This window comes from Sorex fumeus, unplaced genomic scaffold (genome assembly GCF_029834395.1).
Source record: "Sorex fumeus unplaced genomic scaffold, SorFum_2.1 ptg000013l, whole genome shotgun sequence".
NCBI lineage: Eukaryota > Metazoa > Chordata > Mammalia > Eulipotyphla > Soricidae > Sorex > Sorex fumeus.
Window position 1 is genome coordinate 32,502,371 of NW_026606070.1, and position 12,127 is coordinate 32,514,497.

General features: G+C 44.7%; 1 protein-coding gene across 1 annotated transcript in view; it reads left to right on the forward strand.

Annotated features, from left to right (window-relative positions):
• Window positions 1-9,855: 9,855 nt before the first annotated feature.
• Window positions 9,856-12,127, forward strand: part of TEC (tec protein tyrosine kinase) — a 156,623-nt gene continuing 154,351 nt past the window's right edge. The window contains exon 1 of the mRNA XM_056111217.1: window positions 9,856-9,892. The gene's annotated coding sequence lies outside the window, so the exon portion shown is untranslated. The remainder of the gene's footprint in view (window positions 9,893-12,127) is intronic.

The window sequence follows — 12,127 nt, forward strand, 5'->3', positions numbered from 1 at the left end:
CCGCTGTGCTATCGCTCCAGCCCCACAATACAATTTCTTAAAAAAGGGAAAGTGGAGAAACCTGGTTAATTTATGGGCCACTGTGGGCAAGTTATTCTCAACTCTTGAATGGAATGGATGATTGTACCTTTATTATAATGGTGTTGGAAGAATTAACTAGATCAAGTGCTTAGAACTGTACCTAGCATTAAGTACTCAGTAACTGTTGGTAATTGTCATTATCAGCTGTTACTTAACATTTTAATTAAACTAAGCTTTGAGATAATTATAGATTGATATGCAAGAAAAATATAGTTCATAGATTTGATATTCCTCACTTTCTCACTCTGGTAGGATCTTGTGAGTCTATGGCATGATATCATGGTGAGGATATTGATATTGACACAGCCAAGACACAGAATGCTTCCATCTTCATGAGAACTCTTGTAGCTCCTGCCCTAACCTGATTGACTTTGTCCTGTCCCACCCCTTCCTAACACCGAAAAAACACTAATCTCTGTTTCTAGAGTTTTGTTATTCCATCAGTATTATATAGGGTTGGAGAGATAGTTCAATGGGCTGAGTGCATGCAGCCATGTTCAAACACCAGTACCACATAGTTCTCCAAGTACTGCCAGGAGCAACTTGTGAGCTTAGCAGTGAGTAACCCCTGAGTATTATCACTGGTGTGCCCCTCCCCTGCTAAAACAAGGTATATAAAATGGGATTATGTGGTATGGAACAATTTTTCTTGAATATTTCCACTCATCATAATTCCAATTGTAAGATTTATCCAGATTGTCGAATTGATAAGTTGTTCCCAGTTACTATGGAGTATTGTTCCTTGTCATGATGTGTCACAGTTTAGCTATTCACCCATTGTTGAACACATCACGGGCTTTCCCAGGCTCTGACTATTATGAGGAAAACTGATATAGACTTTGGGTGTGGATTTTGTGTGGTTGAAAGTTTTTATTTTCCTTGGGACAAATGCCTAAGTGCAATTGCTGGTCGATATGATAGTTACATTTCATTTTTATAGACGTTACCATTTTACATTTTACCAAACTCTCACATCCTATGAACTAATATATTCATGAGATATGGGGATTGAAGAAGCCAATATCTTGACATGTATGCATTATTTGATCTTTTCACCATGATGTCAGCTCTATCATATAAGCTGAGGAGGTTTGGCTGGCACTTGTTATCAATATTTTCTGCTAATATAGAAAACTAGCTCCTGCTAATGCAGTGAAGGCCACATTTTCACCAATGGAAATGAAATCAGGTTGGGACTCCTTGGCAATGAATTCAGGATGACATAAAATAAATAATGTAATGCTTGTATTCAGTGGTAGAATATTTATCTTACATGTCTGAACCCCTGGCAAACTCCTTCTACCCTACCCTACACACACACACACACACACACACACACACACACACACACACATAACAAAACCTATTATTTTGGTTTAGAATCTCTTGTTTCCTGCCTACTCAAGAACGAGAAGCCAGCTCAAAATTCTGAAGCCTTTTATCTAGATCGTTTAACAGGCTGGAGCACATGCATGACCTGGATTTGATGTCTAACACCTCATAGTCCCTGTCAGGAGTGAGCCCCCCAGCACAGATCCAAAGAGTTGAGACTGGGGTGCATGAAAAAATTTATTAAGTGGGGGCTAGAGAGACCTGAATTTGATCCCCAGCACCAGATAGTTGTCTGAGCACCATAGGAAGCGACCCCTGAGCTGAATGTAGTTCCCTCACCACGGTCCCCCGCAATCCATCAAGAGACAATTCAGCAGGAAATAAGGCCTTAGGAAGACCGAATTAAAACCACCAGTACTCAAATTTTTCCTTGGCAACACCCTAGCAACTCAACTTTTTTCTATATAGAAAGCTCTAAGTCGGACTAGCTTGGAAAATACCTATATAATCAGCTTTGCGAAACCATCCCTGCACACTCCATTCTAGAATTGTCCACGTACTTTTCTCTGGATGTGTAACACATTTTTATGGATACTGGTTTCTTGTCTCAACTCTCTCATTTCTGTCTGAAATAAAACTACTTCCATCACTATTCATCTTCTCCTGAAATTCCTTTCTGTGGGAAAAGATGGCAAACCTAGAGCAGAATCTGGATGGAGATTGGGACATGCCTTTCCTTTTCCTTTTCCTGCTAAGATTCAGCCTGAGAACTATGGCTCCCCTAACGTCTGTGGGCCAGGGATCAGTTCTCATGCTGTACAAGTCAAGTGGATCTCTTGATAGCTGCCTCAGAGAGGTTGGCAAAATATCAACATCTGCACTCGGGAAGAGCTCATGCAGGTATGACCAGTTCTCACCCCTCTGGGCACCAACCCCACTGACAACATTTTGGTAAGTAAGTGAGGAAATTATAGCTCTCTCTCTCTCTCTCTCTATCTCTTTGTAGTTTCCTCTTTCTGCTTTGTTATTTCTCTCTGACCTTACCAGAAACAGAAATAGTGAAGTGGCAGCTTCAAAAGAACTGTCAGGGTGGGAAGTGTCAGGGGGCAGAGGAGGTGATAGAACATTCTAGGCTAAAGAAACCATGTAAGCCCATCAGGCAAGCGCACACCTTCTTTTTTAAAAAAATTTTTATTAGTGAGACATCATGAGGTACAGTTGTAGACTTACAAATTTTTGTGCTTGGGTTTCAATTATACAATGACCCATCCCTCCACCAACGGGCACACCTTCTTCTCCCTTTTCTATTGTTACTGCTTTTGTTATCTTTGTTTTTAAGATGCCTGGGTTACATACTTGGTTGTGGAAATCAATGCACACTTGTTGCATGAGGGATCCTAAGGGTAGTGCCTCTGGAATTGTGCTTAACAATTGGGTTACTTCTGGGGATCAAACTCAAGGCCTCATGCCTACAAAGTGGCAGGTGCCGTCGTTCTGACCCACATCCTCCAACTTAGGGTGCACTTTTTATTCACGTTAGTAACACTGAATATAACATTTTATTCTGACCCAGCTCATTTTATTTTATCCTTCATCCCCCCCCGCAAGTCATTGCTATAGTGCATCTGTTTGAAACACCATTTAGATCCTAATCTAAAACATAAATTGGTCCAATGCAGATGGTCTCCCTGTATTTTCATCTTTATTTTTGTACTTGCCTCTTTTTCTCAGTATGGTTCAGTTTTACTTCAATACCTTCTTTTCTGTCTCTGTAATATAAAAAGGCTTCACTTACTACTAAAACAATATAAAAGGAAATATTAAGGCTCTGAAAAGTGGCTCCAAGGGCTGAACCCATGCACTCCATGAGAGAGACCCAGGTTCAGTCCTAAGCACTGCAAGGTTCCCCTGTGTATCATCAGGAGTGTCTCTGAGCACAGAGCTGGAACTAACCTCTGTGCACTACCAGGTCTGGCCCAATCCTCCCTCCTGCCCCCTGCCCCTCACATGAAAGAAGAAATACTTAATAATTGGAGCCAAAGAGATAACCCAAAGGACTGGAACAGAAGCTGGGCACCCAAGCACCTCTGGGATTATTGCCTGAATAATGAGCCAGGAGCAACTCCCGAGCACGGCTGGGTGTGGCCTGAACTGTGCTAAAGGAAATATCCAAGGTCCATGGATTGAAATCTTATTATTTCCCCTGGAAGCTTTGCATAATTCAGAGTGCTAACTCTGGTGTTACACGGCTTTATGTTCACAGCCTGGCTTTGCCACTTCGATCTTCTCAGTCCCAGTCTCCTTATCTGTAGAACGAAGATTATAAACTATAGCAACTATAATAATAATAATGTAATTTCCTCACACTGTGGTAGTGCAGATTAGCTGAATTAATTTAATATTCTTAAAACAGCCTGCTGGGCCCAGGGGGATAGCCAGCGGACCAGAGCTCAAGCGGTCAGTTGGGAGACTGGACTTGATCCCTGCCATATCATGACCCTTTGTGCACCGCCAGGAGCCACCACCAAGCAGTGAGCTTGGAAGAGCTCTGAGCACTGCTGAGTGTGCACCCCTCTAAATCCCAATGACTGAAACACCAAAACCGACCTATATACTTCTTATTTTCTTTTTATTTTAAGGGAGGGTGTTTGGGACACATATGGCCGTGCTCAGGGGCTCTTTCTGGCTTTGTGCTCAGGGATGACTCCTGGAAGGCAAGTCTAGTGCCAACCCCCCTGTACTATCTCTCCCGTAATGATTCTTATTTCACCCAACAATTTCCTTTACTCAAATTTATATTTAGATCAAATCATGTATTACATAAGGCTTTGTGTTCTACTTCATCTCATTTGATATTCATGAGCATCCCTTCACACTTTTTTTTTTTGTTTTAATGTATTTCACTTGACAGCCTGACACTCCACATTGTGTCTTTTCCAGAGGGGACATACTGTCAGCTTAGAACCTAGCACAAGGTATAGATGTTTGCGGATCACCAGAGCTGTCCTCCATGGTGCTCAAATGCCATTCCATACTATTTGATATACTTTGCTTAAAGATTTTCCTATTATTATTATTATTATTATTATTAGTGGTGATCTCACAAGCATATGTTTATATGGTGTTTTTTTTCTCTATTTAGCAACTCTTCCCTGGAATATAATTTTTGATTTTGTAGCTAACATTTAAAACTCTTTTCTTCCTTCTGTGTAGTTCCAAAGAAGCAACTGCTTTCAGTGTGTGATGGAAAGAAAGGTCACATACCAGCATAATGAAGTCATGTTCATGCAGGAACTGACTCACCCTGAGAGATGGATAAGGTCTGCTCTGCTGCTTCATGGTTATCATCAGTCTTCATTCATTCATTCATTCATTCATTCATTCATTCATCCAGCATTTAGGATTCTCTTAAGATGGCCCGCGTCCCTCTCTCTCTTATTTTTAAAATTAAACCTTTTGTTTTTGTCTTGTTTTTGGAACACACTGGCTTTTCTTAGTACTTACTCCTGACAGTGTGCTCTAGGATCAGTTCTGGTGCTACTCAAAGATCTATGGACTGTGCTGGGAATCGAACCCTCATTAGCTGCAGGCAAGGCAGGCACCTAAACTATTAAATATGTCTCTGGACTCCAATTCAAAGTTAAGTAAGAGGAAATGTTACAATAGAAACCCAGGGTCTTACGAAAGCAGTGTCAGGAATTACATATAGAAACACCACTTCATAAACTTCCCAGGTTGATTCTGAGTGTTTTCTGCACTGTGTGATGACTTTAGGCAAATTTCTTTCTTTTTTTAGATAATGGAGGTGTTTATTTCAGATTTACTATAGACCACGATTGTCTAAAACATGTTTCTGGTTTGTTTTTATAAAATATCAAACTAAAAAATTGAAATAACAGTTTAATGTATGATCATATTTCTCATCAATTTCACCAACTTTACACATTTCCCCCTTTGTTTTAACTTTGTCAAACCATTTGAAAATAAGATATGGTAAAATAAGTCACTTTAAATATTTTAGTATGCATGGTCCAGGAATGAGCAGCTTCTCTGCATAGTTAGGCAAGTTTCAAAGAGGCATTTTCTTTTCTCAAGGAGCTGCACTTTGGATAACCTGATATTGCTTACTGAAATAGAAACATTTTATTGGACAGATTCTGTCAGAATCGGAGAGGCGTTCCTGAATCTAAGAAGTCTGCATAATACTTTCCCTCGCATCTCAATTTTATTAAAATAAAGAAACCAGTAATGATAATGTTTAAATCGTTTCCTTGGAAGCAGAAATCTTTTCAAGTAAAAATTTTAATTGCATGGGCTCCAACTTTTTACTACTTAAAAAAAATTAATCAAAGTTTCCTTATAAGAAATAATGAAGTGTGTATATATATATATATATATATAGTCTACTACATGCTAAGTTCAGTTTTATATTCTTCCATGATGTCTCCAAAATTCTACAAGTCTTGTTTGTCTCTATGTCTTCTTTATTCAGCATCTGCTCACTTGGCCAGTGCTCCTTCCTACCACCTCTGTGATTGGCAATGTTCTGAGGAATCACCTAGTCAAGTTGTCATATTACTAATGTAATGAACAATCTTTTCAGGAAATAGTCTGAGGTGGAAACTACCCTCCTTATCACCGACAGTTCCCTCCTAGATGTTATGGATTTGTCCTCTCTGGTCATCACAAAGACATTTTCAGAGTGTGCTCAGGGGGGCGGGGAGAGGGAGAGGGAGAACAAAAGACATTTTCTTCTCTCTTAATTGTGAATTTTTTCAAGGGGCTTTCCACCATTTCTGGAACACTTCAAAAATGATCTCATTTCCATTGAGTTAGATATGTGTCACAGGACGGGGAGATAGCATGATCAGCTTACTTTTTTTTTGATCAGCTGGCCTGAGCACGAGCTCTGAATGCAGGGGGCCTTGTTCAAATCCTGGAATGGCATGGTCCTTAGAGCACTGCTGGAAGAGACCTTTGAGCACAGACCTGGGAGTAGTCCCTGGAGTAGCCAGGTATAGTCCCCTTCCCCAAATAAAAAAAATTAAAAAGGAGAGAGAAATGTGACCCACCAGGCTCATCTTAGCAGAGACAATATGAGTATGAAATTATTTCTTTTTTTTTTAATGTAGGAGTACTGCTATTTATTCAGCCACTGATTAGCTGATTGAATTGGGTATGAACTCCACCTTACTTTTTATTTCTCATTTTTTTAATAATTATATTTATTGAATCACTGTGAGAGCAGTTACAAAGCTTTCGGGTTTAAGTCTCGGTCATACAATGAAACACCCATACCTTCACCAGTGCCCATTCTCCACCACCAAAAGCCCCAGTATACCCCCATCCCAAACACTCCCCCTACCTGTGGGACAGATGATTTCCACATTACTCTCTCTCTACTTTGATTACGTTCAATATTTTGACACCAGACCCACCATTATTATTTGGGATTTTACCCCAACACTCAGAGATCTGTTGAAAAGGCAACTGTAGACAATTTGTTTTCTATTACTGGTTATGAATAACGTATGAGGTCACGTGGCTGCAGTAGTGGCCACGCAATTTTGAAATTCTGAAATTTTAACAATTAAATCTGGAGGGATTTCTGCCAAAACCTGCTGGGTTCTGAAATTTGTTCCTGAGTCTTTTGGATCATGGCCATTAAGCAGCTTGATCAGGAGCCAGAAAGGACGTTTGTGGGTGGCAACTCGGGGTCTCTTTGGGATGGTCAAGAAAGGGCCAGCTCCATCCCCATCCCGTGAGGCCCCGCATGTCTCATCACTGAAGGCCCAAACCTGACTGTCCAATGGCCTCTGGAGAATGGCGGCTACCGAGCCGCCAAAGGGGAGCAGGTGGAGGGAGAGCACCCTTTCCTCCCTGGGGTGGTCCGGCGACAGTAACCTACTGCGTGGTTCAGATGCATTTCTGCCAAAAGTCGCTAGGTTTCAAGATTTGTTTCTGAGTCTCTGAGATCATGGCCATTAAGCAGTTCGATCAGGAACCAGAGAGGCCATGCCTCCAATTATATAGCTGAGCCGGAGGTGGTTTGTGGGTGTGTCTCCCACATACCTAACTTTTGGCCGTTTACTTTCTTGGTAAACTTTGCCCCAAGTTTTTGTGGTCTGGCCAAAGGCACAGTAACAATTTTGGGGTATCTGGAAGTCTGAAGGCTCCATCAGGCTGTTGATGCACTCGCCTCACAGGTACAGATTGACCTGCTGGCGGCACCATACCCCCAGAAATTATTTTTTTTAATCACAGCATCATTTAACTTCTTAAGATAGTGCTTTGTACGCAGGGATCACACTGTACATTGCTCAGAGGACCATATGGTGCAGAGAATCAAACCCCAGCTCCAGTATCCATTTGGCCCTTTGAACCATCTTTCCTGCTCACACAGTCTTTTTTTTTTTTTCCATATATTTTTTCAGACCTACCCTGGATGGAATTATTAGTAAATTGACACAAGACAGAGGAGTGTCTTATTTTTAAAAAACAAATTATTTTGGTTTATAGTACTGTAGAATTTGGGGCCTATTGATGTAGCCCTCTAAAGTGTGCGAGATCGAATGAACTCCTATGTTCATTGCAGCACTAGTCGTAATAGCCAGACTCTGGAAACAAACTGAGTGCCCAAGAAAAGATGACTGGATAAAGAAACTATGGTGCATCTACACAATGGAATACTACACAGTAGTTAGGAAAAATGAAGTCATAAAATTTTCTTATAAATGGATGGACAAGGAGAGTATCATGCTGAGTGAAATAAGTCAGAAGGAGTGGGGCAGATATAAAATGACTGCATTCATTTGCGGGATATAAAAAGTATATAGTAGCAGACTAATTTCCAAGGCCAGGGAAAACAAGGGCTAGGAGGACTGGCCAAATGGTTGAAATCTACCATAAGTATGTGTGGGGCAGAGAGTAGGTAAGATAGAGAAGGGACCAGAATAATAATATTAGTTGGAAATTTGGAAATTACCACACTGGACAAGAACTGATTGTTAAAAGTAGGTAAAGGGATGCACATGACAATCTTTTGTATATGTATTGCAAGCCATAATGCCTAAAAGAGGTGAAGGGGGAAAGAGGGAGGGAGGGAGAGGGAGAGAGAGAGAGAGAGAGAGAGAGAGAGAGAGAGAGAGAGAGAGAGAGAAGTACCTAACATAGAGGCAGGCTGCGGATGGGGGAGGGTGATGGGAGGGAAACTGGGAACACTGGTGAAGAGCTCCTCTGGCCTGTAACCCAAGTTGGCACAGAGTGGACACAGGTGGACTGACACATTTTGGGGAGTCAGCAGCACGGTGGCTAAGAGCACTTTTCTCCGAAGGACAACCTGGATTTGTTTTTGTTTTGGGGACCTTCCACCTAGGCCGGGGTTCACCAAGGCGACACTCTGCAGTTCAGGAATCACGTGATGCTGGCCACAGAATCCTGGGCCTTTCGCAAATGGCCCTCCCTCTTTTGAATGTCTCTGTCTTTCATTTTATCAGTAGGGTGACCTAATGCTACCCGTGCCTCACTTGCACCATACACTAACAGCGAGAGGGTTCTGATAATACATACTTGACCGAAATGCTAACATAAAGTATTTAGAACAGGGTCGGTACACAGGAAGTCTTGCATCAGGGTTCTCGTTAATGCAGGAAGGAATTGAGTCCCTTAAAAGCGAATACACGCGGTCCTTTAAATAGATCAGCCGCGCTCCACTGCCTCAGTCTAAGACAGGGAAAGTCATCCTTTCGGTATCCGTCGTTGCTTTGCTCCACTGCACCCTGTGGCCCGCCGCGCCTGCGGTCCCCTAGGCAGAAGAAAGGGCATCAGCGTACTCGGTCGGACATTCGCCTCCGGCCACCTCCAGGTGGCACTGCTCGAGGTTGTCCGGACTACACAGGGGCGCCCACAAGCGGAGGTTCTTCTGGGGCGGTGGGGAGGGAGGTTATAAGAAACCCGGGCGGTGTCCCGGAATTCCAGGGGCGCCCCCAAAGACTTCCCTGAAACTCAGGCGGGTCAGCAGAGTCCGCACGCAGGTACCGCCCACAAGTGCACTTTGATCGACAGCCGCTCTAGGGCCGTGGGAACCTGTGGGCGGGATCCCCAGTGCGCGATCAGGGGAGTAGCCAATAGGCGAAGGAGTGGCTAACTGTTGCAGGGGCGGGGCCATCGGTGTCAGGGGCGGGACCGTCCGTGTAAGGGGCGGGGACACCCGTGCCAGGGGCAGGGCTGTCTGTGGAAGGGGCGGGGAAATTCGTGTCTGGGGCGGGGCTGTCTGTGGCAGAGGCGGGACTGTCCGTGATGGAGGCGGGGCCATTCGTGCTAGGGGCGGGGCTATCTGTGGAGAGGCGGGGCCATCTGTGGGCAGGGGCGTGGCGAGGGCGCTGCGGGGCGGGGTCGGCGGGTGCAGAGCTCGGGCCACCGCGGCGCGGGCGGGACTTCACACTGTCCCGGGTCCGGCGCAGCTGCGCGCTCGTGCCAGGTAAGCTCGCCGCCGGCCGGACGGTAGGAGGGGGGTGACTCTGCGGGGCGGTGAGGGGGGCATCGGCGGGGCACTGGGCTGTGTGTGACAGGCGGATGACCCTGGTGGAACCAGAAGGGTTTTATTTCTTCGCCGTGGTGGGCGCTGCTCTGCCCAGCCAGGTGAAGGACCGGGCTCCCTGGGGCCTTGCAGGAGGGAGGGACAGGTGCACGCCCGCCGCCGCCGAGCCTTTCCGGTCCCGGGCTGACTCTCCCGGGAAGCCCCCGCCCCTTCCCCCCCAGGGAGCCCCGGCCGCTGCGCTGCAAGTTCAGGGTTGAGTTGGCTGAGCAGCTGCGCTGCGCGGTGATTCCGCCTTTGCCCGGGCTGCAGTTTGGAGAGAAAGTTGGCAGAATCTCCCCAGATTTTCCACAGATGCACGTGTCCGAGGGCCTCACTCTCCCTTTAAAATGTTTCTCCTGGGAAGTTGCCATTGAATCTGAAAAACAGGGGTCTTGGAAAAAAGGGGACTTTGACCCGAGTGTGCACTTTTACTTCGGATTCTAAATTTTCCATTTCATTGGATTCATTTTCCCCTTGAGAGAACTAGCCCACGACTCTGTTTTGGAAAACAGCCTCTTCTGTTGTTATTCTGCGGAGTATTTGATTAGAAGGATTGATCGCAGTGTTTACTTGGAACAGCTGGAGGATGAGTGCCCAGCGGGTTTGAAGGTTGTCCAAAGTAGTCCAGCGTTTTTGAGCAGCTCCTCCGTGTTTTCAGGGAGTGCCTGCTTTCCTCTTAGGAAATAGTGAAAATTTCAGCGTGGCGATGCATGGGAGAGAAAACTCACCACAAACCAGTGGGTTTTTCAGTTACGTTTAGAATCTAACAGGTTCTTTTGTGACACCAGTAACTCCTGAGTGTCATATGGAGAAGAGGACAGGTGCGGAATGATTTTCCCCATTATGTATTCGGAAAGTATTGTTTAGACAGGTTTCTTCCAATCAGTCTGATCAATATGCTACTTCTCTTCCCCACCCAGTATGCTGACTGCTGAGTGTTTATGTTAATGATCCTGATTTCTTCCCATTAGGGTGTATGTGCATTTTGGTTTGTGGAACTGTGCAAGGCAAATGTTGTGAACATGCAAATCAGGGCTATGTTTTATATGACAGTATCTTTGCCCCACACCAGTAGTTGTTGAGCTAGAATTTTCACGTGTTCCCAAATAGGAAAGGACATAGAATATTTTTAAATGCTGAGCAAGGTCAACCGAGGTGCCAGCATTTTGTATCTGTTTGCATAATTCTGTGTTCTCTGGGTCTAGTTTTTTGAGGACAAGAGTTTTATATATATATATTGATCACATTATGGTAAAGTTCAGAGAATGCCAAGCCCTGCCCATCCTGACGCTGACCATTGGCAAGTTGGAAGGGCTGTGAGCAGTGTCTGGCCCACTTTTGTGCTTGAGGGAGAATGGCAGGTTCTGCTGCCATCTTTTGATTATCCACAGTCCTGGGAGCCTGGATCTCGGGCACTGGAAGGAACCTGGTTCCATCAGGTCCATCTGGTTGGTGCCTCCCCTCCCCACCCTAATTCTTGCAGCTGCTGGGCTTCTATCCTGCCCCACCCTTGCTTGGATTCCCACCTGCACAGAATAGCTTTGCATTCTGAAGGGCAGGGAGATTCGGTCCTGAGGTTTATGCAGGTGTTGACCCTCAGTCTGCTTCTGGGTGCCCCATGGATGCTTGGGCAATGTCTGTCCATCCCAGCATCGCTTGTTCCAGAGCCCCCAACTACATTCTTCTTCTTCTTTTTTTTTTTTAAGGTTTTTTATTAGTGAGTCACCGTGAGGTACAGTTACAGACTTAAAAACTTTTGTGCTTGTGTTTCAGTTATACAATGCTCGAGTACCCATCCCTCCACCAGTGCCCATTCTCCATCACCAATATTCACAGTATCCCTCCCACCATTCCCCATCTCCCCCACCCCACCCCGCCTCTGTGGCAGGGCATTCCCTTTTGTTTTCTCTCTCCTTTTGAGTGTCATGGTTTGCAATAGAGGTATTGAGTAGCCATCGTGTTCGATCTATAGTCTACTTTCAGCACATATCGCCCATCCCAAGCGGGTCCTCCAACCACACTTTACTTGGTGTTCCCTTCTCTATCTGAGCTGCCCCAATTACATTCTTTTCTTATTCTCTGTAGGCTAAGTGGAACCTAGGTCCGCAGCCTTTGGAGTCTGCCACCTTGATGGGA